The 27,649-nt window shown below is 39.7% G+C and overlaps 1 protein-coding gene and 1 pseudogene across 1 annotated transcript in view; both read left to right on the top strand.

The window, feature by feature from the left end:
• Positions 1-27,649, top strand: part of NELL1 (neural EGFL like 1) — a 925,820-nt gene that overhangs the window by 452,166 nt on the left and 446,005 nt on the right.
• Positions 20,514-24,624, top strand: LOC119535848 (annotated as a pseudogene).

Raw genomic sequence — 27,649 nt, 5'->3', positions numbered from 1 at the left:
CCTTACCATTCTCTGCAGATAAGTACTCTCCATTTGAGAAACAGCTTTGGCCTGCTATTGGGCCTTAGCAGAGACAGAATGCTTAACCACGGGCCACCAAGTTACCATGAAACCTGAGTTACTTATCATGAGCTCGGTGTTTTCCAACCCACCAAGCCACAAAGTTGGGCGTGCACAGCAGCACTCCATCATAAAATGGAAATGGTATATATGAGATAGAGCCCAAGCGGGTCCTGAAGGGACAAGCAAGTTATATGAGGAAGTGGCTCAAATGCCCATGGCCCCAACTCCTTCCACCTTACCTTCTCTTTCCCAGCCCACAGCTATGGCATCTTGGGGAGTTCCTTACTATCAGTTGACTGAGGAAGAGAAAACTCGGGCCTGGTTAACAGACGGTTCTTCTTGATATGCAGGCACCACCTGAAAGTGGACAGCTGCAGCACTGTAGCCCCTTTCTGGGATGTCCCTGAAGGACAGTAGTGAGGGGAAATCCTCCCAGTGGGCAGAACTTTGAGCAGTGCCCCTGGTTGTTCACTTTGCTTGGAAGGAGAACTGGCCAGAGGTGCGTTTCTGTACTGATTCATGGGCTGTTGCTAATGGTTTGGCTGGATGATCAGGAACTTGGAAGGAACATCATTTGAGAATTGGTGACAAAGAAGTCTGGGGAAGGGGTATGTGGATAGACCTTTCTGAGTGGGCAAAAAACATGAAGATATTTGTGTCCCCGGTGAATGCTCACCAGAGGGTGACTTCAGCAGAAGAGATTTTAATAACCAAGTGGATAAAATGACCCATTTGGTGGATACCAGTCAGCCTCTTTCCCCAGCAACTCCTGTCATTGCCCAGTGGGCTCATGAATAAAGTGGTCGTGGTGGTAGGGATGGAGGTTATGCGTGGGCTCAGCACCATGGACTTCCTCTCACCAAGGCTGACCTGGCCACAGCCACTGCTGAGTGCCCAGTCTGCCAGCAGCAGAGACCAACACTCAGTCCCTGATATGGCACCATTCCCCGAGGTGATCAGCCTGATACCTGGTGGCAGGTTGATTACATTGGACCACTTCCATCATGGATGGGGCAGTGATTTGTTCTTACTGGAATAGACACATACTCTGGATATGGGTTTGCCTTTCCTGAACGAAATGCTTCTGCCAAAACTGGCATCTGTGGCCTTACAAAATGCCTTATCCACTGTCATGGTATTCCACACAGCACTGTTTCTGACCAAGGAACCCACTTCACAGCAAATGAAGTGATGGAATGGGCACACGCTCATGGAATTTTCTCATCTTACCCTGTTCTCCATTATCCAGAGGCAGCTGGGTTGATAGAATGGTGGAATGGCCTGTTGAAGACTCAATTACAGCACCAACTAGGTGGCAATACCTTGCAGGGTTGGGGCAGTGTTATGCAGGAGGCTGTGTATGCTCTGAATCAGCGCCCACTCTATAGTGCTGTTTCTCCCATAGCCAGAATTCATGGGTCCAGGAATCAAGGGGTGGAAACAGGAGTGGCACCACTCACTATCACTCCTAGTGATCCACTAGGTAAATTTTTGCTTCCTGTCCCTGCAAGCTTAAGCTCTGCTGGTCTACAAGTCCTTGTTCCAAAAGGAGGAGTGCTTCCACTAGGAAACACAACAATAATCCCATTGAACTGGAAGTTAAGACTCCCACCTGGCCACTTTGGGCCTCTTATGCCTCTGAATCAACAGGCAAGAAGGGGATTACTGTACTGGCTGGGGTGATTGATCCCGACTATCAACGGGAAATAGCACTTCACCTACACAATGGAAGTAAAGAAGAGGTTTCGTGGAATACAGGAGATCCCCTAGGGTGTCTCTTAGTACTACCATGCCCTGTAATTTAAGTCAATAGAAAACTGCAACAACCCAATCCAGACTGGATTACCAATGGCCAAGAAACTTCAGGAATGAAGGTTTGGGTCACCCCACCAGGCAAAGAACCATGGCCAGCTGAAGTGCTTGCTGAGGGTAAAGGGACCATGGAACGGATAGTGGAAGAAGGTAGTGATAAATATGAACTATGGCCATGTGACCAGTTACAGAAACGAGTAACTGTTTTGTTATGAGTATGTTTGTATTTGTAAAGCAAATATCTTTGCTTTCTTCTCTATCTTATCCCCTTATCATATGGCATAACCCGTATGTTCATTTTGCTGTATTTAAGCTAAAGGAAACCAATTTTAAGAAGTAATGTCACCCGAGGACTTGCACCCTATTCTGGAGAGATTTAGTGCGTTTCCGGTTGTACGCTGCACAGCGGAGTAATGTTAGGTGAAATATGTGTCTGTTATTGTTCTCTACTTAGAGATAAAGGATGGTTTTAGGTGATGTGTGTAACTGCCAAGTAACAAGGGATGGATTCTGATGGTTAGGTTCATGTGTCAACTTAGCCAGGTAATGGTACCCAGCTGTCTGGTCAAGCAAGCACCGGCCTAACCATTGCTGCGAGGACATTTGTGGCTGGGAAATAAACCAACAGGCTGGTTTATTAAATCTTCAGTCAGTTGGCTGCAGCTGTGACTGATGACGTCAATGAAGGGCGTGTCTTCCACAATGAGAGAGTGCAGGGCCCTGGACTTCATCCAATCATTGAAGACTTTTAAGCAAGACAGATAGAGGACCTTCACTTCTTCTTCAGCTGACCAGTGAAGCATTTCCTGAGGAGTTCGTTGAAGTTGTCAGTTCATTTCCTGAGTTCATCGAACATCTTCATTGGAGTTGCCAGTTTGCTGCCTACCCTATGGAGTTTGGACTCATTTGTACCCACAGTTGCATGAGACTCTTTTATAAATCTTATATATATAGATATCTCTCATTGATTCTGTTTCCCTAGAGAACCCTAACTAATACAATACGTTACCAGGATATAGAATGAGGCTCAAGAATGGGGAGCAGTTGCTTATTATGAGCAGAATGTTAAACTACGGTGAACTTAAACATTTGGAAATGGACAGAGGTGATGGTAGGACGTTGTGAGAATAACTAACAGTGCTGAATGATCTGTGAATGTGGTGGAAAGGGGAGGCTCAGAGTAATGTATGTCACCAGAAGGAAAGGTAGAGGTTGAAAGATGGGAATGTACAAAAATGTGAATCTTGTGGTTAACTGTACAAATATTAGAAATCTCTTTCATGAACTAGAACAAATATATGACACTATAACTAGAAGTTAATAATAGAGGGACATATAGGAAAAATTATACCTATTGCAAAATATATACTATACTTAGTAGTATTTTAACATTCTTTCATCCACAAGAAGAAATGTACTATACAAATAGTATGAATCAATAATGAAGGGGAGTTGGTCAGAAGTATGGGAGGATTTGAGTTTCCCTTTTTTGGTCTTTATTTGTTTTCTTGAGTAATGAAAATGTCTAAAAACTGAAAAAAAAGTAATTGTGCTAATGGATGCACAGCTGTATGATGGTACTGTGGGCAATAGATTGTACACTCTGGATCTTTGGATAATTATATGGTAGGTGAACAATCTCAATTAAAAAAAAAATGAAAAAAAAAAAAGCCAACCTATTTAATGCTATCTGCTTTCAGCCACCTAAGAAACTGAAATGCTCTACTAGAGTCTCTTTTTAAGATGAAAGATAACTTTATCATATGTCCCATCCCAGGAGATTTGTTTTCATGCCTTATTGGCCAAAATTGTTTAACATGTCTATTCCTAAATTATATACTGGAAATGTAAATAGAATTACCTTGAATCAAGATTTATACCCTGGGTTTGGGGCATGTGCAAATGAAAAAGACAATTGGATACAAATTATACTAAATTTGTGTATATGCATATGTGCGTTTAGACCTATACATTATGTTTCAAATATATTAAGTAGAATTTTTTGTATTGAGGGTTTGGGTGGAGGTCAGATATGACACAAATAGGTAGCCAGAAACAGTAATGAATGAAATATTATTACTCGCAGGTCCTGGAAGGGAAGTGGGGTACCATGGAGGGGGGAGTGTAACAGTAAGCAGGGTCAGCTCGGGTGGCTCAGCAAGAAGGTGGGGTGCACACAAGCAGAGCAGATAGACCTGTGGACTTGTGCCGTTACTGCGGTTCGGTGATGGAGATTAGGTTAGTAGGTTTCCCACAAATGCACATGAAAAGGGAAAGTGACCAGGATTCTGAAAGTGGTGGGGGTGGGTAGCTTATCATTGGGGCCAGCTGTGGGTTCTGGGCACAGATCTCCCTTGCCACCTCCAAAGCAACATACTCTCTCTGCCTTATAACAATTAATGACTTTCTTTCTTACAACACTGATGCTCCTTCCCATGACATTTATTGCCCGAACCTTACAATCTAGCACTCAGTGATAGGTCCAATAAATTATTCTCCTTAAATGTAAATTTTATATCCCCCAATGAGACTATAATCTCCTAGAGGTCAGGGACAATATCTTTCAGAATCACAGAATTAGAAAAGCAGTAGTTTTCAAAATTATCTTTTATAAATCTGTTTTTATTTTTTTTTAAGAAGCCATACTCTTTGCAAAAGACAGCTTGTTTTCAATCCCAGATCCTCCACTGGAGCTGAAACAGGGTTCTGAAGTCCCACTTCCTCAGTCTTGCCTGCCCTCACACTCTCTGTGGATTTAGGATCAGTCCCTGAGGCTCCTTCTTGAGACTCCATGAATCCACAGGCTTCATGGGGCACAATTTGAAAACCACTGAGATGATTAAACCTTAATCTTTCAAGGTCCAAAGAAAAATGTTGACTTGGCAAAATTGTTCAGTGAGCTGGGGGAAAGCGTAGGCTAGAATCTATATTGCCTGATTCTCATCCATTGGTTGCTTTGCTGTGGAAATACTGGATCTCTTGTGTCAGTGTCTCTCTTTGTCTTGGAGCCAGTCCAGAAAAGTCTGGACCAACTGCCTTGATTCTGGTAACCCTACCAGGAAGGCCTATAGGAGATGGGTCAGGCAGGACCTGGCTATCAGATCACCCTTTAGGATGCCCAAAGAAGGAAAACTGTGTCATAATCTAAAGTGGCCTTCAATCACCATGTGGGCAATCCAAATTCCCCAGGAACACAATAATGCAAAGCTAATGCTTTTAATCTCTTTTGTCCAGATACATATTCTATGCATCTAAGCATAAAAGGGGTTAGCACTATCACATCCTAAACATTTTTCAAATTATAATTTAGTGAGGTGATACTTAGGAGGTTTGGGGGAAAAATTCAGTGTCACTTTTGTCTAGAATTTTCTGCTTTCTAATATTTTAATAACTTTTCTGATATTCAAACATAAGGTGGGTTCATTGCACTGTTTTCCATTCTATAGAAAATTTGGAAAGAACATACAAGTTAAAGAAAAAGCATCATGTCTGTAAGTGGATTGAATGGTGACCTACAAAAAGATAAGCTCATGTCCTAATTTCCAAAACCTGTGAATGTGACCATATTTGAAAAAAGAGTCTTTGCATGTGTAGTTAATTAAGTTAAGGATCTTGAAATGAAGAGATCATCCTGGATTATCCTGATGGGCCCTAAAGCCAATGATAAGTTGTATTTATAAAGGAAAGGCAGAGAGAGATTTGAGACAGCCAGAAGAAAAGGAATCAGCATGACCATGGAGGGGGAAATTGGAGTGATACAGACCCAAGCCAAGAAACACCTGGAGCCACTAGAAGCTGGGAGAGGCAAGGAATGGAATCTCCCATAGAAATTTCAGAGGAATATGGTTTCAGACTTCTGGTCTTCAGAACTGTGAGAGAATACACTTCTATTGTCTTAAGGTACCCAGTTTCTGATAATTTGTTACGGCAGCTCTAGAGATCTAATACAACATACATCATCCAGTAAGAGATACCCTGTGTTACCTGTTCATTTGGGAGTGGTATTTCTTGTCTGTGTTTCTGTGTATCTGTTTGTGCATGTGAGTATGTGTGTATTCAGGCATAATTTTTACTTATTTATTTATTTAAATTGGAAAAATAGTACACATACTGGTTTGAATATCATCATAATAGTGAGAATTTTTCTTTCACACTGCACAGTCTTCTAAATATTTTAATAGTTGCTCTGCATTCTGCTATACAGTTTTGCTGTAATTTGTTTAATCCAGCCACCATTAGTTCATATTTAAGCTGCTTCCAATTTTTTTCTTACAAATAACAAATTGAATAAATTGCCACAATAAAAATCTTCTTAGTTAAATAATTGTGTGTGACTGATTGTTTCCTGGGGATAAACTGCTAGACATAAATATTTCTAATCCTCTTGACATTCTTTGCTAAATTACCCTCGAAAAATGTTGTATTGATTTACATTCCCATCAGGAATGAATGAGCAGGCCTATATCCTGAACTATTGCTAGAAATGAGTGATTGACATATATATGAATATATAATGTGTTCTGAGCCTTCATTATGTTTGTGCTGCCCTGGCATCCATTTCCTTTAGTTATCAACCCACATCTACACCCCGGCCTCAGTGTATATCAGACACCTCTACCCAACCATTCCCACCCATATATCCCACACCACCCACATGCATATGGATTTAGGATCAGTCCCTGAGGCTCCTTCTTAAGACTCCATAGGTCTCCAGGTGACCTGTGTAGAAGTGAAAAGAACAAAGAGGGCTTTAGTGAGATGGGCCAGGGTTCCTGCCCCATCTCTGGCGTTTATTAGCAGTGTAAGTTTAAATAAACTTCAGAGAAATGGTTATACCTTCCTCCTAGAATCTTTCAATGAGTAAATGAGAGAATAGCTGTAAAGTGCTTTAAAGAGAGATTGGCAAAGTACTCAATAAATGTTGGTACTTACTGTCTCTATTTTTTTTTTTTTTTAAGATATAAAATCTTGGTCTTTATTATTGGTTTTTCTTTCTGGTGTCCTACTTTTTTTTTTAATTTCATTTTGAAATAAATTCAAAGTTATAGGAACAGTTGCAAAAACAATACTAACCCCATACAAAGAATTCCATCATACCCTGACCCCCCTCCCCCGATAGCTCAATCCACCAACCTTAACATGCTGTCACATCGCTATTTCTTTCCCTCCCTCCCTCCCTCCCTATCTATCATCCATCATCTATTGCTCTGTCTTCTGAACATATGAGAGCTAGCTGCACACATCCTTGAACATACAGTATAATTCATGTATACACTTCCCATGAACAAGAACATTCTTTTATGCAACCCCATTAAGCGCAGCTAAGAAGTACAGCAGGTTCAACAAGGATACAAAGCTTACATTCTCTATTTCCTTTACCTTATGTCTCAACTGTCCCTTTGAGCCACCTGTCCTCTATCCTCTAATTCCATCCAAGTTCATCCTTGGCATTCAATCATCTATTTAGACTGCCTTTTTTTTTTAGTTGTGGGAACATATATACAGCCTAAATCTTCCCATTCCACCCCCTCCCTGGCCTTCCATTAGTGGGATTAATCACCTTTAGAATGTTGTAATGCTCTTTCCCACCATCCATTACTAGAAATTTCCCTTCACCTCAAACAGCAACTCCACCCTCATTTCTTAACTCCCTATTGCACCGTCCCCCATTTCTCTTAACCCAAACTCTACAATTCATCTCTATGGTTACATTCTCTGATAGTTTCTTTGTGTTTGCTGTGAGGGTTAAAATTAACCTCTTATATCCATAAAAATCTTGTTTTTCTTTGATACCACCTCCACTTCAATAGGACACATAAACTATGTTCCTATACTCCTGCATTCCCCTAGCTTTATATAGTTGTATAAAATTACATATTTTACATTGAGTTCAAAACCACTGATTTGTCTTTAGGGTTTGTGTAATTTATATCATGTAGGAAGTAAATAGTGGAGTTACAGTTCAAAAATTATTGACTTCTATTTGTATTCCATTGTGGTTGGAGAATGTGCTTTGAGTACATTCAAATTTTTATTTTTTATTTTTTTTTTTTTTAATTTCTTGAGGCTTGTTTTATGTCCCAGCTTATGGTCCCTTCTGGAGAAAGATCCGTGATCACTAGAGAAAAATGAATGTCCTGGTGCTTTGGGATGTAAGGTACTATATATTTCTGTTAAAATTCTCTGTATCTCTTTCTTCTTTCTGTTGTTTCTCTGTTGGTAGGGTTCCCTTTAGAATCTGAAGAAGGGCAGGTCTTTTATTGGCAAAGTCTCTCAGGATTTGTTTGTCTGTGAAAAATTTAAGCTCTCCCTCGAATTTGAAGGAGAGTTTTGCTGGATAAAGTATTCTTGGTTGGAAGTTTTTCTCTCTCAGTATTTTAAATATGTCATACCACTGCCTCCTCACCTCCATAGTGGCCACTGAGTAGTCACAACTTAGTCTCATGTTGTTTCCTTTGTATGTGGTGAATTGCTTTTCTCTTGCTGCTTTCAGAACTTGCTCCTTCTCTTCAGTATTTGACAGTCTGATCAGAGTATGTCTTGGAGTGGGTTTATTTGGATTTATTCTATTTGGAGTTTGCTGGGCATTTATGCTTTGTGTATTTATATTGTGTAGAAGGTTGGGGAAGTTTTCCCTAACAAATTTCTTTGAATACTCTTTCTAGACCTTTACCCTTCTCTTCCCCTTCTGGGACACCAATGAGTCTTACGTTTGGACATTTTATTTTATCTATCGTTTCCCTGAGATCCATTTCGATTTTTTTTTATTTTTTTCTCCATTCTTTCTTTTGTTCTTTCATTTTCTGTTCTGTGGACTTCTAGGACACTGAGATGTTGTTCAGCTTCCTCTAGTCTTGTATTGTGAATATCCAGAGTCTTTTTAATTTGGCCAACAGTTTCTTTTATTTCCGTAAGATCTTCTATTTTTTTATTTAGCCTTGCAATGTCTTCTTTGTGCTCTTCTCGGGTCTTCTTTACGTAGCTTATATCCTGGGCCATGGTCTTCTTGATGTCCTTTAAATCCTTTGCCATGCTTTTGTTCCTCGATTGTGTTTCTTTGATTAATTCTGCAAGAAAGTTCGTTTCTTCTGATAACTTGATTTGTGTGTTTGGAGTTGGATTCTCCATATCGTCTGGTTTTATCATATGCATTGAGATTTTCTGTTGTTTTTGGCCTCTTGGCATTTGCTCTGCTCGACAGGGTTCTTTTAATTTGTAAAAAAAAAAAAAAAACCTATCTAATTTTTCAGAAACACTGTTTGGTGACATGCACTTTCTCTAACTAAGCAGCAGATGGTGTCTGTGAGTCACCTATACCTCTCAAGTCAGTTCTCCACCGTGTCCCCATGTTACATGGGGAAACGATTCTTGTGGGGTCCAGCCGGAGAACTCAGCCTGGGTGTGTTGCTGGAGCTGTCCGCCCTGAATGTGGGGTGCTTGTACGGGTGGTCAGGGAGGAGGGACAGCCTCAATATTCAAATCCCCCCGGTTCCCGGAGATTCGAGTCCGCCGCAAGAGTCCAAGCCTTCATTTCATTTCAGCCCCAGACCCTCTCTCTCGATGTCCCACAAACCACCGGACTTGGCATAGTCTCTGGGATCTCGGAGCAGGTCCCCCCACCCAGCCGCGATCCTCCAGGACCTCTGCTGAGGTAATGCTGTGCTACGTCATCAGCGCCCACCGTCCCTCAAGGGAAGCCCTGGGCCGCTGGGCGGACCCAGCTCGCTTTCAGCTTTATGTAAAAATGGCCCAACGGGGCATCTCCACACCCCCCTCCTCGCACAGTTCCTCCTTCCCAGCTCCGGGACAACTGGCGGGGCTCTGGGCTGTGGTCACGGCCCCAGGCAGGAGTTTATCCAGCTCTCCCGGGAGCGAGCTGCTAGCCCTGGGGATTCTTTCAGCTTCTGGCTCTCCGCTCCGTTCCCCCGGCCCCAGGGATATCTGCAGCAGGCTATCTTCCAGGCCAGACACCGAGAGGCCGGCCCAGCCCCCTCTTGCTATGTTTTACTGAGTGTTTCCCATGATCGCACCTGTAGCCGATCGCACCTGCAGCCGCTCCTGGCTTTTCCCCTTTTTTCTTTTCTTTTTTTTTTTTATTAAAAGAGCCCGTTGGTCTCCATATGCCAAACCCTGGCTTCCCCGGATCGCCGCGTGGCTGCGGGACTTCCAGCCAGCTCACTCACTCGTTTCAGAATGCAGACTCTCAGTTCACCAAGTATACAGCCCCTGGGAACTAGCAGATCTCATCCAGCTGGCACATTGCTGTAACCGGTGTTCTGGGTCACTCTCTGGTCCTTATCTAGTGTTTTCCACGGAGGTGTTCCTTAGCCCTGTCTCACCTAGCTGCCATCTTGGTTTCTATCTTACTGTCTCTATTTTACAGGTGAAGAATCTAACCTGAGTTGCAGAGAATGTAAGGAATTTGTCTAAACCCACAGGGCTAGAAACTGGTGGGATTGGGATTGGCCCTCTAATTGGCACCTGCCTCAGAGCTCAGTAAATGATGGCCATTATTAGAATGACTGAAAGAGCTTGGTGTTAGGGCCGAGAGAATCCACATGAAACCCATGGTTCTGCCACTTAGAAGCTTTGGGATCTTGGTCAGATTCCTTAACTACTAAGCCCTAAAACCTGTGCACCCAATTTTCTTCTCCCCCATTCTCCTCACCAAATGGCTCTTAAATACTTCAGAGGACACCAAGACATCTTGAAAAACACTTGGAAGCCACTTGCCTTGAGAAATCCAGTGTTTGTAGACAGTGTCCAGATTCTCTGGGAATACTAGCCTGTAGTCGGACTCTAGCCTGATGGGTTAGGAAGGAGCCTGGTGTGAAGTGTACTTCACAACATAGTTTGTCACTAGCAAGGAGGATCCATTCCTTTATTTAAAGAAAAATATCACCTACTGAACTGAAGTCGTTAATTTGTGAGTTCTGTTGAAAAGAGCTTTGTAAAAGGTCCAAAATGTCCCTATAAAATTTGAAGTTTGTTCCCTGAGAAAAGAACCTTGCACTGTGGACAATTTTGGTGTTTATTAGCTTAGCTGGCTGTCATCTAGTTAGCTCTTGGGATAGCCAAAGGACAAATGTTTTCAAGAGCTGGATTAAAGGCCAGAAGCTTCATCTGTATTGGACCCCAGAGTGGGGTCTTTGGCAGTTGGAAAATGCCCTTAGAGGGAATTTGCAGCTCAAAGAGAGATGCGTAAAGAAAACGTTGAATTTGATAAAATTATTATAAGACTTTTTCTAATTATAAAATTAATACATGCATATTATAGTAATATTAATAAATTCACAAGAAGAAGAAAAGAAAAATCATTCATTATTTAACCCTTTAATACCACCTCTATTAACCTTTTGGAGTATTTCTTCCCGGTCAGTTTTCTGTGCCTCCGTCTGTATTCTGCATTTTGGAGATCACACTGTAGTACCAGATAATAATCTGATTTTTTCTACTTATTTCATGGGCATTGCCCATATTACCAAAGTTACTTCAGAAATATAACTGTTTATGGCTGCAAAATATTCTGTCCTAGGGATGCATCACCATAGCTTTTACCGTATGAGAGGGAAGTATAAACAGCCTTTCTGTCTTCCTTACTATATGCATGGGTTTATTATTCTTCTATTATGATGATGGTTGTTGTTTTGCCTCAGTTTGGATGAAGAGTGAGTCACGGAGAAAAGCTCAGACCAGCCTGAGGCAGGATATACACATGCTCAGGGATTTATGCACAGGGGAGGAATCATGGTTTTTCTGGTGTTACTCCTTTAGGGAAATTTTAGAGAAAAGTAGGATGCTGAAGAACTGTAATCTTAATGAATAATTTGGTGTTGTATGGACTCCACATAATTGTTTAACACAAAAGCACTTTGTAACTAGATGGAGGAGCTCCTTTAACCCCTGCTTTGTTTGTGAAACATTTCCCGTATTTACATTTTCTTATTGCATTCTTTGTCATTTAAAATTCAAAGAGTATTTCCTAGATCAGCTAGCAATTATTTTCCCCTTTGGCATTAATTTTCTCATTTTGTTTGATACATTGAATGGAGGGAAAACATTAAACTCTCTGGAGTTTCAATGAGTCAGAGCGTGAGAGACACATAAGACATCAGAAAACACCTTCTAATTATAGCTATTTGATTCTGAATTTTGATGAACTGTTGAGAAATGTGCCATATAGGTCTTGCTTGTTAATTATCCAAATTCTTATAGTACATAGGCTATTTTCTTATTAAGGAGCTGTTTTTACCCCCATGCAAATGGACCATTTGACCTGGTTATACTAAAAACGTGGCATTGATCAGAGGAGGCAGACAGTACCTCTGCCCACAGTATGAGTAGCGGATGAGATGACAGACCCCATCTCACACCCTGGCAGGTCTGTCCAAGTGGCTTACAGTGGAGTGGAGGGAATCAAGTAAAGATGTGCTCTCTCATGCTTTCCTTGGCCCTGAGCAGACCATTTATTTTTTAGGAATGTCTGGAACAGCTCACAGCTTTGGAGCCAAGTTCATGAGTGGGCCATAGAGCAGTACTCTCAATCTATTTTTAGAATTTAGAAAACTGACAAGTCACAAAATAGTTCTTGAATGTTATCGTACTTACCTCTCAAACCAGCTGGAGTACTAAATTTACTCAACCACTTTTTGGACTTGTTTTATTTTATTTCATCTCTTTCCTATCTCTCTTTTCCTTTTGATCCTCTACACTTGGGTATATCTTTAACCCTTAAATTTTGTTTCATATTTTTCTTTCATAGTTTCTTCATTAATGTGTGTATTATTTATGGCTGAAGCTGACGAATGGCCATCTAAATGAGAGGTTGAGGGTCAAAATTTCATCAGAGAAAAATCCCTTCCTGTTACTAACCTAACTCTAGAAATAACGTTTGCTACAAAATTCTCCTTGCTTCCTAAACACATATTGGACACCAGATTCTGTTTTAGCTTAGATAGTGAATTCTTCATTCATTAAACAAGTATCTTTTGAGAACTACTAAGCACCAGGTATTATTCTAGATGTCAAGAATATATCAGTGAATAAACAGACCAAGCCTTGCTATTGGTGGAGCTTACATTATGATTGGGAAGAGGGGAGTGAAACAATAAATAGATACAGAGTTTGTCAGAAGATGATAAGAACTATGGAAAAAAGAAAGTGAGGGAAGGGAGATGGGGGTTCTGGGGTGGGGGGAGGTTTAATTTTATATGAGATGGTTTGGAAACATCTCACTGAAAAGAAGGCATACAAGCAAAGTCATGAGAGCAGAGAGGGAGCAAGCCATGTATGTATCTGGAATAAGAGTCTTCCAGTCTATGGGATTAATAAATGGATAGAATTTAAAATCAGCAGATCTGATTCTGATCTATCTTAGGCAAATCACTTGGTCCTTTTGAGTTTTGATTTCTTCATTCATAAAATATGGGTACAAATTATTGCACAACGATGTTGGGAGAAATTGATGAGAAAATATACTTTGTAAGCTGGAAAGTAACATACAAATATGATTCTTAAGTATATGTGCTAAGTCTAATTTCACTAGCATCTTAGGTATGTAAAGGGATTTACATTAGGGAAATTCCCATATAAATTTCAAACAGCCGTTTCTTAATTTCTTTTTTAATAAGTTTGTTTAATAAGATTTCCAATAGCCATCCTCTCAATGACTCAGGATTAGAAAAGGAGGCTTGTTAAATCAGTAAACTTCAGTTAGCTTTTCTCTGCTATACAAGTGTCTCCAGTACTTGCTGGTGGAAAAAACTGTAAGGTCTTTATGGGTGTTATACATCTCAGAGTTTCCTTTCATAGATTCTGGATTCATGGCTGTTTCCCTAAGAGTTGAAGATGATAGAATTCGGGTCACTGAATAAATGGGGTGTTAATATACTTTTCCTTTAAATGGAAAGCATGGCTTTAGTGGCCTCAACTATTGCTAGGACAAAATCCCTTATGAGAAAGGAACAGAGTTCAGGAAAGGGCACTTTGTACCCAGCATGTAGGGAGTTCAGCGCCCATGTCCCATTATTGATAACAAGCTCTCCACATTTAACTCTGCAGAGTGAAAGTGACAACTCTGGAGTCCGGGCCAGAAAATATCTCTAAGCAACCAGGGAGCTGAATGAGCTTTGCTTTTTTCTTTACTTTTATGTTTGTGGTTCTCCACTTTTCTTGCTGTTGGTAAAGAATTCAGAAGAGAAAAGAACATTACAGTTGTGAAGTTTTCTTTTTAATTCAGTTTTATTGAGATATATTCACATACCACCCAGTCATCCAAATGTACAGTCAGTTGTTCACAGTACCATCATATAGATGTGCATTTAGCACTACAGTCAATTTTTAAACATTTTCATTATTCCCCTCCCAAAAAAATAAAAATAAAAAAGAATATCCAAAACATCCCATCCCTCCATCCCCCCTATTTTTCATTTAATTTTTGTCCCCATTTTTTCTACTCATCTGTCCATAAACTAGATAAAGAGTGTGAGCTAGAAGGTTTTCACAATCACACAGTGTAAGCTATACAGTTATACAATTGTCCTGAAGTTTTTTAACGCAGGGGACAAACACATTATGCAATTGATTCCTAAACACGCAGAGAGTTGAAAGAAGGTCAGTATTTTGTACTTGTTGGTTGGTAGAATGTTCTTTGGGGCTTTCTAATCAATTGGCTTTGTTTTTGTAGCTGGAAGAAAGGTGAAGTCTGTGTGTTTGAAACCACAGAAATAAAGCACGGATGTTGTAATGGCCCCTAAGTGGGCTGCTCAGCAATAGGTAATAGCCTAGTGGTCATTGGTGGGCTGTGAAGGTTGGCTTGGAAGAAATTATTATGAGGACATCTGATGATATCAGGTAATTGTCTAGAAACCCAAGTAGACATGAGTTATATGGTACCACACTGAGCATCCAGGAACCAGATGCTACTGGCAGGCAAGGAGGGATGTTAGGATGCCTTAGATTGGAACTTTTTCTTCCTGCAACTAGGATATGCATGCTCCCTTAACCATGGTACCCATTTATTCACTTCTTGGAAATCATTTTTAATATAAGGATAATAATGACATAATAATATATTATTTAATATATATTGTATGGATAGATCATATGCTATGATTGATATAATATAACATAACATAACAATATAGTGTAATATAATATGATAATATGATATAATACAATATAACATAATATAATATAATAATAGAGTCAGAAACTGGCCTTTGCAGATGTGATTGGGTAACTCATATTTAGAAACATGAGTGTTACTCTCTGTTGGTTATTGAATCAGGTACCCCACAAAAGACATGTTCAAGTCTTAATCTGCATTCCTGTGGATATGAACCTATTTGTAAGTAGGACCTTTGAAGATGTTATATTAGTTAATTAAGGTATGGACTCATTTGTGCATACGATGTTCAAAGATCTAATTTAGTTGGGGCCAAATTGAATCAGATCTGTCCTTAATCTATATGACTGGAGTTTTCATTATAGGCAATAGAAATTAGGATGCAGTCAGAAGAAGGCAGATGTCAGAAGAAGCCAGAATTTAGTGGCAACCAGTGAAACAGACACAAGGAGAGAGAGATAACCAAGTGAAAGAGGATTGCTGAAACACTACTTCTAGCTTCCAAAACCATGAGATGATAAATTCCTGTTGTTTAAGCTAACCCATTGTTTGGTATTTATTGTAACAGACCTGACAAACTAAGATACTCTTCATATGTTACCTAAATAATTTGTGTTGGTTCACAATGAATGGTGATTAATTTGGCAAGGGAGTGAGGTAGAGGGGAAAGTTTCTGTACTGGCTACTAGAGAGGCTTATTTTAATGCAGACTAACATATGACATGACCTTGGGTAAGTCATTTCACCTCTTTGGGCTTCAGTTTCATCATTTGAAACAGGAAAATATTAGATTAGAAACTGACTTTCAGAGGTCCCACTAAGCTCTTACCTCTCTGAAGCCAAGAACCATGACTTTTCATCTCTTAACCCTCATTCTTCTTCTTCGTCATCGTCGTCATTGTTATCGTCCGGTCGTCATCTATAGTAGTTCTGGAGTATTGTAATTTTGTTTGATTTGTAAAACTGCTTTGAAAAGTGCCCTTTTAGTTTTATCTTTAAAACTTTTTAACAGATGCTTTAAAAGAATGTGTGAACATCATTTTTACATGCTCTTTTTTTGGTGGTGTTTATGTCACTGAATATTTCATGTAACCGGTACATATCGACTCAGGCCATAATGATGTTTTATTAACCGCTATTGATTTGTGACTTGGAATTATCATACAAGTGATCAAAGGATCTTCCTTTGCACATCAGGAGATTTCTGTGAAGGAGAAATGGAGACACAGGTTGAGGATGGACAGCTGGTCTTCCCTTTGAAGTCATTTTCATGCTGAGTTTTATCGATGCTTTTGAACACTTGTTGACAAATATCACCCTCTGGCACCCTGCTCCTTGTTTAAATAGTGCCCACAGGGACAAAGCACCACCACAACTGCTTGTGGTTTAAGCGATAATGGGTACCAGTGGTGCCTTTCCTGATGGTTGACTTGGGTTTAGGAGCAGGGTGGGGAAGTCATGGAAAGGGTAGGAACTAAATGCCACAAGACTTGCATTTAAGTCTCAGCTTTGACTATTACTACTAGTTTAATGACTTAGGACAGGACACCTTACATAGCTGTTCCCTTACTTCTTTGGTTAAATGAGAGTGGAGTTCTCTGTTTTAAGGTCTCTGAAAGTCTGTGATTCTAAGTGCCAAGAGTAACCAAGGAGTTCAGAGGAAAGGCGGCACTTTAGGCTGGGATCACCCAAGACAGCTTATTAGGGTTAGTAGCTTTGGAGCTGTGGAATAGCATTTTATTGATGTTGTTGTTGTGACTGAAATTAAGAGAAAGGACTTCCCCACTGGAAGGACTGGCAGGAGGCAAGGCATGTAGGAAGAAAGGTCCAAGGCCTTGTTAGGCAATGAAGAGTGTTTTAACTCCATTTAGAAAGAGAGTTCTTGAAAGGACAGGCACCTTTAACCAATGCCAGCTGTGCTACTTTGGCTTCATTTTTAAATTCCTGGTTTTGACAATTCTGATAATCGCATATTCAGCAACAAGTATTTGTTGAGTATTCACCATGTTCCATATCCTCTTTTAGTTGCTGAGGATAAAGTGGTGAACAAGGCAATGTTCCAGCTCTTGTGCAAGAAACTTTTTAGAAACTCTTAGCTTTGTGCTCAGATAGGACATTTGCCTTATGAAATTGACTTGGGCAGAGGAAGCATTTTATTACAGTTTTAACTATCATTTGAGAAAGGGGTATTTGCAGGCAACAATGAGCTATTTAAGAGAGTATGCTTGGAAATGGAGAGTCCAATTATATGAGTTTTAGAGCTGGCAGAACTAGATTTTCTAGCTATCTGAATTCGTGCAAATTGCATAACTTCCCTGAAATTTAACTTCTCAGCTATATAAAGTCCATAATATTAGTATTTAGCTCATGGAGTAGATTTGAGGATTAAACAAGACAATCAGTGTAAAATATTTTGTCTCATGCCTGACATATGATAACATGCTCAGCACATGTTAGGTATTACTATTTTCACAATTTATTTTATTAATGTTGTTTTTCACTTCAGTATGTCATATGGAATTACAGAATCTCTTTAAAAAGGGAAAAATACAAAAAAAAACTTATCACCCTTACTGCTATTGATTAAGTCTAGAGAACTTGGACTGGGAGGATGTAGATCAGATAAGCAATATCTTTTTAAAAAAAGCACAACTCTTTGGAACGTCCTTGAGTGGTAGGAAGGAAAAAAAAATATTTATCTCCTCTAATGTGTGAAGATTGTTCTTAGAAACTGATTGACATGTCCCATGAGTATTAACTCATGGAGAACCGAAGCAGAGAAGTGTGCAATTGTCTGGTCCAGTCCAGATATTCAGAGAGCTGGTGAAGATGATTCAGGAGTTGTTCTGTTGATACTGTCAAGATTTACCAACCAAAGGGTGAATGACTAGTGCAGAGCCAAACTTGAGTTTTGGAGCCAGAAAAATCTGAATTTGCATCTTAGCTCTGCAACTCCTGTGACCTGTAGTAAGTCACTTTAACTCTTTTGAGCCTATTTCCTCTTTTACAAAATAGGAATGATAATAATAGTAGCATCTTTACCATATCATATGAAGGTTAAATGTAAACATTTTAGTGGAAGTGTGACATAAAAATAACAAATAAAACATATAATTATGTATCTTGCGATACCTAGAGCATATTAGTTGCTCAATAAATATTAGTCTCCTACTTTTTCCCCTCAATTATGTTATATGCTATAATTTGATCATGTAAAGTTGAAGTAAAATATTTGAGACATGAGTTTTCACCTTTTGAGAAATAGTAGTTTTAAGTGTTTGGTCCCTAACTTGGTTTTTCATTTTGGTAACTGAATCCTTGCAAACTGTTTTCAGATTCTAATGGCTGACCTCCCACCATTCCCATGGCTAGAATGTCTATTGTCCTTTATCCACATAACCTTAAGCGAAGATGTTTCATGCGTGATTATCAGTCAGATGAGCTTAAGGAGTTGCAAAGCAGATCTTAATGATATTTATACCAATTATTCATTCAATAAACATTTATTGAATATCTGTTGAGTGTTGGGCTTTGTTCTGCGTGTTCAGTCTATAGAAGGGTACAAGGCAGACCAAGTGTTTGCCATCATGGAGCTAACATTCTAGATAGGGAAACAGTTTATTAAAAATACTTGTGATTTCAGTTGTTATAATGGCTGTGGAGGACAACAAAATATGGTAAGAGGTGCTGAAGAGGGCTATTTTATATAGGATGGTAGGTGAAGATCTATTGAAGAACTGGCCTATTTGAGCCAAAACCTGTATAAGGTGATGGTATGTGCCACACAAGGTTCTGCGAGACATTTCAGGCAGAGGGAAAAAAGAAGGATTGAGCCTGGTGTGTTTGAAGAACAGAGAGGAGGATGGCATGCCTGGTGTGTGAGCAGTAGGTGACAAAGCCAGAGTAATAAGGAGAGACTAGGATGTGTAGGGCCATGTGGGCCATAGTAAGAGGTTTAGATTTAATTCTAAGTATAATGGGAAGCCATTGAAAGTTTATTCAGTGATAGCAATGTTAGGATTGACAACGACGGTGTTATACCCTGCTGGTCAGTCAGTATGTGTTTATGGAGCATTTCCCATATTTCCAGCACAGTGTTGGGGAGGGGGCTTGTAGGGGTGTTGGTGGGTTCAGAGAGAAGTAGTATAGGAAATGGCCTTGGCCACAGGAATTTTTTTTTTTTTTTATTAAATTCAGTTTTATTGAAATACATTCACACACCATACAATCATCCATGATATACAATCCACTGTCCACAGTATGATAACATAGTTATGCGTTCATCACCACAGTCTATCTCTGAACATTTTCCTTACGTCAGAAAGAACCAGAACAAGAATAAAAAATAAAAGTGAAAAAAGAACACCCAAATCATCCCCCCATCCCACCCCATTTGTCCTTTAGTTTTTATCCCCATTCCTCCACTCATCCATACCCTAGATAAAGGGGGTGTGATCCACAAGGTCTTCACAATCACACTGTCACCCCTTGTCATCTACATTATTATATAATTGTCTTCAGGAGTCCAGACTGCTGGGTTGGAGTTTGGTAGTTTCAGGTATTTACTTCTAGCTATTCCAATACATTAAAGCCTAAGAGGTGTTATCTATATAGTGCATAAGAATGTCCACCAGAGTGACCTCTCGACTCCATTTGAAATCTCTCAGCCACTGACACTATTTCGTCTCATTTTGCATCCCCCTTTTGGTCAAGAAGATACTCTCAGTGCCACGATGCCAGGTCCACATTCATCCCCGGCAGTCATACTCTGCGTTGCCAGGGAGATTTACACCCCTGGGAGTCGGGTCCCACGTAGGGGGGAGGGCAGCGAGTTCACCTGTCGAGATGGCTCAGTTAGAGAGAGAGAGGGCCACATCTGAGCAACAAAGAGGTACTCAGGGGGAGACTCTTAGGCACCATTACATACAGCTTTAGACTCTCCTTTTTGGCCACAGGAATTTAATATTTAAATGAGGAGGCAAATGCATTGCACATGGAATAATTTGAAAGCCATGTGCTAAACTGTATGGTACTTACTCTGAGTACAAAGAAGTTAAAAGCAGGGCAAGGCTCCTGCAGTCTGGGACAATTTTAAAAGACTATCTGGAAAGTTTTTTGGAGCCGGGTGTAGAGGGCACATGATGCTCCCAGAATAGATTCAATAGGAATAGGTTAAAAAACAGCCATTATCAATTCCTGATCTGGGTATTCACATGATTGATTTGGAAGTAGTGTGCTTTGGAAGAAGAGGAATTGAATGCTTAGAGAGGTTGGGCACTGCATTATAATCTTGGCCATCAAAACTTGGATAAAGGTGGGGCCTTGGTGGCAGGTTGGGCAGAGGAATTCAAGAAGGGAAATATAAAAAAAAAAAAAATTCATATTTATAGTTTGAGGGGCTAGAAAGATGGCATTTCCATGAATGGAAGTAACATTTATTGGAAAAATCAATAATTTTGGATTGGAAAAGTATGGATCACATTTGTGTTGACAACAGGACTTTTGTTCAGGCATGTCGAGTCAGTGGGGTTTAATATACTGAAATGATATTAGATAATATTTAATGAGAAGACTCAGGAACAGCAAATGAAAGCCCAAAGACTACAACTTTTATTATTATTATTATTATTATTATTATTATTATTTGGATTAGTATCTGTTTTCTCAAGCTGAATGCCATTGTGTAAAATTATCTGCAGTAGGTAATTTAATCACAAATTTAAGTAGAGACATCTTTGCAAGTCAAGTCTAAATAATATTGCCAACTTTTCTTAATGGACTAAAATGTCCAGTGCTCACCAGTAAAGAAGAGAAGAGAAGGCAAGTTATCTAGTCCTGTCCCAGATACAGAAGTTCTATCTGCCATTAATATAGCTCTATTAGTGTCCTAGAATATGACACAATATGATTGGTATGCTTTATTCTTAGAAAGGAGAGAGGAATGAGGCATAGTATTAAAAAAAGTAGTGGAGACTTTCTCCTTCCTTCAAATTTCAAGCAAATTCACCTTGTAAGTAGATGGGACTACAGATCGGGATAGTTAGGTATTTGAGATAGATGTGGGAGTCATTCTGATTCAGAAATGTTAATAAGGTTGAGAAATTATGTTGAGAAATTGCAGAAAGCCAGGATGAGGAGAACCCCACATAGGAATCTAGAGGGGAAGAATCAGCAACAAAAGTGGCAAGAATATTAAGAAATTATAGTACGGAAATCCAAGGAGGAAAGAATTGCTGGTTAACAGAATTGCTAGGGGATCATACAGAGGCTCAAGAGGATAAAGACGCAGAAAATTACATTAGATTTAGCAAGAAGAGGGCCATTGGAAATACACCAGACAGCAGAATCATTGCTGTCTCAGATGACTAGATTAAAAAGAGAGTTTGATAGAAATTTGGACAGTGAGTAGAATTTGGAGGATTCAGGCAGTCAAAGAGGTAAGAAGAATTGGACGTAAACCTGAAAGAGACAGCAGGGTCAAGTGGAAGATATATTTTCCTCCTCATGCAGACTTTAAAGATGAATATTTGAAGGCCAGATGAAAAAAATGGATTGAACAAAAATGTTTAAGAGGGTGACATCATTGTGGGCAGGCAGGTTCCAGGTGAAAGAGCTGGCTTTAGTGAAGAAGATGGGAACCCTTTTATTCTAAGATTGGAAGGCAGGATTAGAAGATAGAAGCAGAGAGAGAGGGAGAGGTCTATTGTGAAGACCAGTTTCCTTGGAGGGACCCATTCCCAACAATGCACTGGCTCCATTTTTTTCATTGAGTACATTTTCCTTTCTCCATCTTTCAGAACTGATGAAAACCAGTTCTACTCTATGTAAGCAGAAATGTAAGGTTTCCCCCCTGGAGGGACTTTTGAATTATAGTATATATTTTATTGCTCTGTTACAGTCTCAGCATTTTGTTATGCAAAGGTGTTTTGCTGTCTGAGAATGGCATTGTTAAGCAACTGAATCTGGGGTTAGGAGTGCTGCACGGATGGTATTTAATTTGTATTCCCTCAGCACTCTTGGGGAAATCACTTAATTGCTCTCTCAGTCTCCCCATCTGCAAAACTGGTATAAAACCGCCCTTCTCTTCCCTAGGGCATTAGGGGATTACTAAGTTAATGTTTTATAAATCACTGGAAAGATTCTAAATGTGAAGTGCTATCATTAGCCACCTAGTTGATATGATGGCTCTCATAATGATATATTTATTACCTCATGTTCATTTCCATGGCAATAGCCTGTGCATTTGTAAAGAGACTGTGTTTTCTCTGCTGGGGCAAAAATGGAGACAGACCATCTATCACCCAGAGGCACATGGGCAAAAAACAAACAAAACAAAACATGGTTTGATTTTGACCTAAATATTTTTTGGGCTGCAGAGCCTAATGTGAAAATATCTCTTGAAAACAAAATTGGTCTCCTACCTTGCTGGAAAAATATTTAAAATAAAATGATGCATGCAAGCTGCTTGGGACATGCTGGGTTTGAGATGCCAACATACGATATTTGAAATCCAACTGTAAATAGGTGTGATTTATCAATGAGTGTTTAGCAACTTTTAAAACCACATTCAAGCAACAATAAAGTCAAGAATGTTCTGAATTATAATTAGAATGGAATGGTAGTTTTATTTGAAATCATAACTAATGGAGGAGCCTTCCCCTCGGCGGTGCATCAGTGCAAGGAGTTTTTCTTTGTGTGGTCTGTCTCAAGGCTTTTGGATTACTGTGGAGCCTAGTGTCAGCTCATCTTATTCTGGAAAACATTTGACTCTAGTTCAACTAATTCAACTAATCAAGATGCGGTTTGTCCTGAAATGTCCTTGTTGGAGTACTTTTGTAAGAATAATGCACGCAGGAAATACTGAAGGCAAGTGCTTCTAATGGAAGCTTAGTGAGTGAGATCCTCTTAGGCAAGGCAGAGATGGCATGACTAGAACTAGAACAGGTCCTACCCACCTCCACCCCCTAAAATACTATTTTGAAGTAGTGGAGAGGACTTTTTTTAATAAAATCACAATTTGGTTCTTTCACATTCATTCTCTCAGTTGCCTTTGTTGTTTTCTAAATGTGCCATCATGACCAGCAAGACCTAAAATAGTATAATCAATTCACTCTCCACTTTTCAATCATTCATCCTAACTCAGAGCCATTGCACTTGCTATTTTCTCTCCCTGGAACAGGCTTTTCTCCGACATCTTTTTGGTTTCCTCCTTCACTTCCTTTAGGTCTCTCACAGAAGTCTGCATCTCAGTGAGGCTTCTCAGCCACCTTTCTAAAATTTCAATCCATACTGATACTTTCTTTCTACCTTCTCTGTTGTATTCTTCCTCTTGAGAACTTACCACTACTTGCCAGATTATATATTTTACTTATTGTCTTATTTGTGGTTTGGCTATCCCACTAAAATGTAAGCTCCATGAGGGCAGGGGTTTTTGTCTGTTTTCTTTGAAACCATATCCCTAGCACCTAGAAGGTATGTAGTAAGTACACAATATGTATTTGTTCATATTGTAGGTGATCAATAAATATGACTGTGTTGGTAGATGCTATAGATCCTTTCAGTTGCAAGTAACAGAAAATGAACTCAAACTAGACTAAACAATAAAGGAGATTTATTGGCTTATGTACTTGTAAATGCACAGATCAAGCAGTTTTTAGAGTTGCTTTGATTCAGAAACTCAGGGATGTCATCAAAGACCTGGCCCATTCACTTTCTTTTCAACTCTCTGCTTTGTTTTCCATGATTTCACTTCATGGTAAGATTCCTAGGATCACACTGTGGCGTTGCCAATAGCCACTTGATTTTGCACATCTGGAAAGACAAAAGAGATGACTGCCTGTTAGAAACTTGATCAAAAGTGCTGGAAAGCTTGCTTAGCAGGTGCTGTAGCCCAGAAGGTCAGCTGTGAGGGAGGTGGTGGTAATGCGGGTCTCCCCGCGGTTACTGAGGTGCAATGGTTGAGCAGAGGACCTTGGCCTGAGGCAGCAGCAGGACGCAGATGAAAGGCACACACTGGAGGAAGTGGAAACAAAACCACAGTGGGCTTTTTTTGGAGGGGAAGAAGCAGATTAATCGCATGCGGATTTGGCTGGCATCTCTCTAGGTGGTATGAACCCTCTGTCTCCTTCTTTAAATGTGGATCCTTGCTATCTTGTGCAGGGTAGCGATGAGTTTGTTTTACCTACTGGAGCTAAAAAAAAGATTTGAACATGCTTTCTTTACAATTGGAGGATGTTACATGACAGAGGCTGCATTTGGGGCAATGAGCTTCTATGACCAGGATGGAAGGAAACCCAAATCATGACCTGTTCGAAACCAAGAAACTTGCAGATGTTGAATATGGTTACCAGACAAGGGGCACTTAGGGCAAATACCCTACATTCTCTGGCTTTGCTCTATAGTGTATTTGGTGCAGAAGATGACCTCAACATAGTAGCGGCTGGAACCATGACACGCATGTTGTATAAATGCACAGGTGGTCTTCCAGGGGTAGGGAGGTGGTCTAACAGGACTAACTCTTACCAGCCTCTATGCACTATATAATAACTGGGAGCACACGGAAGGGCTCCTTGCTCCAACAGTCACTGAAGATTTTGCCTAGTCTTGAATGGAGGACACTTTAGTAGTCATCCAAATCAATTTATAAGTCAGTCTGGACTTATTCTCTCTTCTACCTACAGTGAATTTTAAAAATTGGATGTTCTGATTTGCTGTGATGAAGACCTTTGATGGTTTACCAGGACTGGCCTTTAGGAGCCACAGTCTTTTGGTGGCTCACTGAGTAATGTGCTTCTCATCTCCTTGGGAGAAGATCCTACATGTTCATTCTGCTTCCCCCTGAACTGGTATCCTCTTACTCCCAGAATTCAAACTGAGTTTGTCACCAGCACTCACCAAGTTTGTCATTTAATGATCCTAAATTATAATGTTGCCCTATATTCCTGATAAAGAGTAAATAAGGAAAAAAAAGTGCTAGAAAGCTTCTTTTCCAGAAGCTCCCAGCTCACGTGTCTATTCCTGAACCAAACACTATGACTGGGGATAACAGTGATTGGTTTAGACTTAGTCACAAGCTCCACCATAAGTGTCTAACTTGAATTTGACATCCCCCAAAGACCCTGGGCTGTGTGTAGGTGTGTGTGTGTACCCTAATAATTATCAGGATATTTATAAAGAGAAAAACAAATAGATAATAGAAAAGGAACTACACAGCCTTCTAAAACAGATAAGATCACTTGTTTCACAAAGCTTAACTTCTACTGAAGGAAATTAGGTATGCAATTTGAATCACGTGCTATGGCCTATGAGATGGGGTTTGAGGGTTAAATGAGATCACAAAATATAAAGCACATTGGAATTTATTAACTGCTGTTGGTATTGTTACAATTTCAATACACATTGAAGAGATATACATCTTTCTTGACTATCACCATCTCTAGACCATATTTGGGCCATAGTGCTGATATTCTGCAGTTAGTTAACCCTAAAGTGTATGCTTCCCCTTATGAAGCGCTTACATGGTGAAATTTATCCAATTATTTATTACTATGTAGGCCATTATGATACAGAAAGAAAAATGAGAATTTTAATCATTTAGATTCAGGCTATCGTATTCTTCCATATAACTATTGAATTGGACACATTAGAAAGGAGATTAGTAGTCCTCTACCTATCATCCTTATTTTAAGAATGAAATATTTAGGCCTGAGAAATTAACATGCTCCAAGATTGCATAGATAGTTAGGGCAGAACTAGGATTTGAACCCAGATTCATCAGACTTTGGTTGAGTTCTTTCTGGATTACATGTTAGAGTTTCCTCTCGTATTGACATTGGAGACAATACACGAATGGCTATATTTATAGACCTATCAAATAGTCTCCCTGTGTCCCAAGAGAGCAAGAAGCTAAATGCTTTGGAAGATTTAGTTTTCACAGGTGAAAACTGGTCGATTTTTATCATTTTGAGAAATTGGAGACTAAATTTTATTCCATTTTGTACCCACACACACATCCATTGCACATGCATATAATGTATTTGCAGAGAAAAATCTTGCTTGATTAAACTAAGTGGTCTCAAAAATCAAATGTGAGATCTTGAAGTTGAAAAGAAATAAAACATAAAAAAGGAATCTCACTAGAAAACTTTTAGTCCTTGATGCTCAGTATGCAGCTAAATTGTTCCTTCAGGACATAGTCCAGAGCAAGCTGCATTTCCTCAGCTCTACCGGTTTTCTCCAACATTTAGAGCTGGAAGGTTTCTTTGGGAATCACATACCATCAGATAGACATTTCCTGGTGGTGATTTATCCTTGCCTCATTGTGTGACCTTGCATGAGCCAGTTAACCTCTCTGTGCCTCAGATAATAAAATACAGTCCCTCCCTACCACATAGAGATGTGGTAAAGATAAATTATGCTTCAGTGAATTTTAAGTAAGAAATTTGTGTAGATAAATGGATGGTACTGTTTGAGCATTATAAATCCAATGAGGAATGATAAGGGAAGTGATTAAGGAGAAAGAGCAGGAGCTAAGAACAGTGAGCAAGTTTCAAGCACCTACTAATACTGCAAAAAGAACACCATTCCTTGCCCCCCTTTTCTCTCCTCTTTATTTATCTCTCCTATCATTCTTGAACAGAGCCATGCTCAAAAATCACATGCTTGGAAATCAGATTCCAATCCTGTCTCTCTCCTCTGTCTCTATCAAATGCTGCCAGTTGAGGGTATCTGTTCATCAGTTGAAGATTTCGTTAGATCTTGGGTTCTACAAATCAGATGAATTCTTCTAGTAACTGAGTTATGTAGGAAGAAAAGAAGTGATAGAAATTTCCGTTTTGTTGACTTAAATCATGGCAGAGGCATGATGTCAGCTTCCTGCTTTTTCTGGAGACTTTCTAATTTGACAATTTCCTGATGTCAGAAATAGGGTGATTCTAGGGTGGTGGCAGCCTCCTGATTGTGTCAGAGGCTGCATCTTTCTTAGTGTCCCATTTCTGTGGTGTGGTTTGGAAAAACTGTTCCTGGCAGCTCAACCAGGGGTCTGTTTCTTCAGCCTTTTCCTTTTGCTCCCTTCTCACCTGCAAATAAACTCAATGGTTGAAGCTCCAGTAGCAGTCTTGTATTATGAGATGATTTGCAGGATGGAATCTACCCACAAAGTTGGTGAGAGAGGCTAGAAAAAGCTTGGATCTTATTGATCATGGAGCCAGCATGACATTCTTGGACTGCCTATTTTTGAAAAATTCTTTTATGTGGGAGAGAAATAAACTTCAGTATGTAATCCCTTTATAGTCAAGTCTCTGCTTCTTGTTGCTGAACCTAATCCTAACTGATACATTGACCCTGTGAAAAAGAAGCAGAGTATAGCATAAGTAAAACCATTACCAGGCAGCTAGGAGTTGAGTGCAGCACCTTCCAGGCTCCAGAAGTTACATATAAGTAAAATGAGTTGAAATATATACCAGTGAACAAATATTCTCAAAACGGCAGCTTGAGTGAGATGCACAGAGAGGACAATCTAGGTAAGGACTTATGGAATGACTATATGCATGCGAGATTCCAGGCCAAACCACCTCCTTATGCCTTCTTGAGTCTGTATTCCACCATCAGACGCAAAGGTCAAGATCACTTGTCCTAATTCCCTGTTAC

This window comes from Choloepus didactylus, chromosome 6 (assembly GCF_015220235.1).
Source record: "Choloepus didactylus isolate mChoDid1 chromosome 6, mChoDid1.pri, whole genome shotgun sequence".
Taxonomy (NCBI): domain Eukaryota; kingdom Metazoa; phylum Chordata; class Mammalia; order Pilosa; family Megalonychidae; genus Choloepus; species Choloepus didactylus.
The sequence above is the reverse complement of the archived record's forward strand: the minus strand, read 5'-3'. Positions and strand labels throughout refer to the sequence as shown.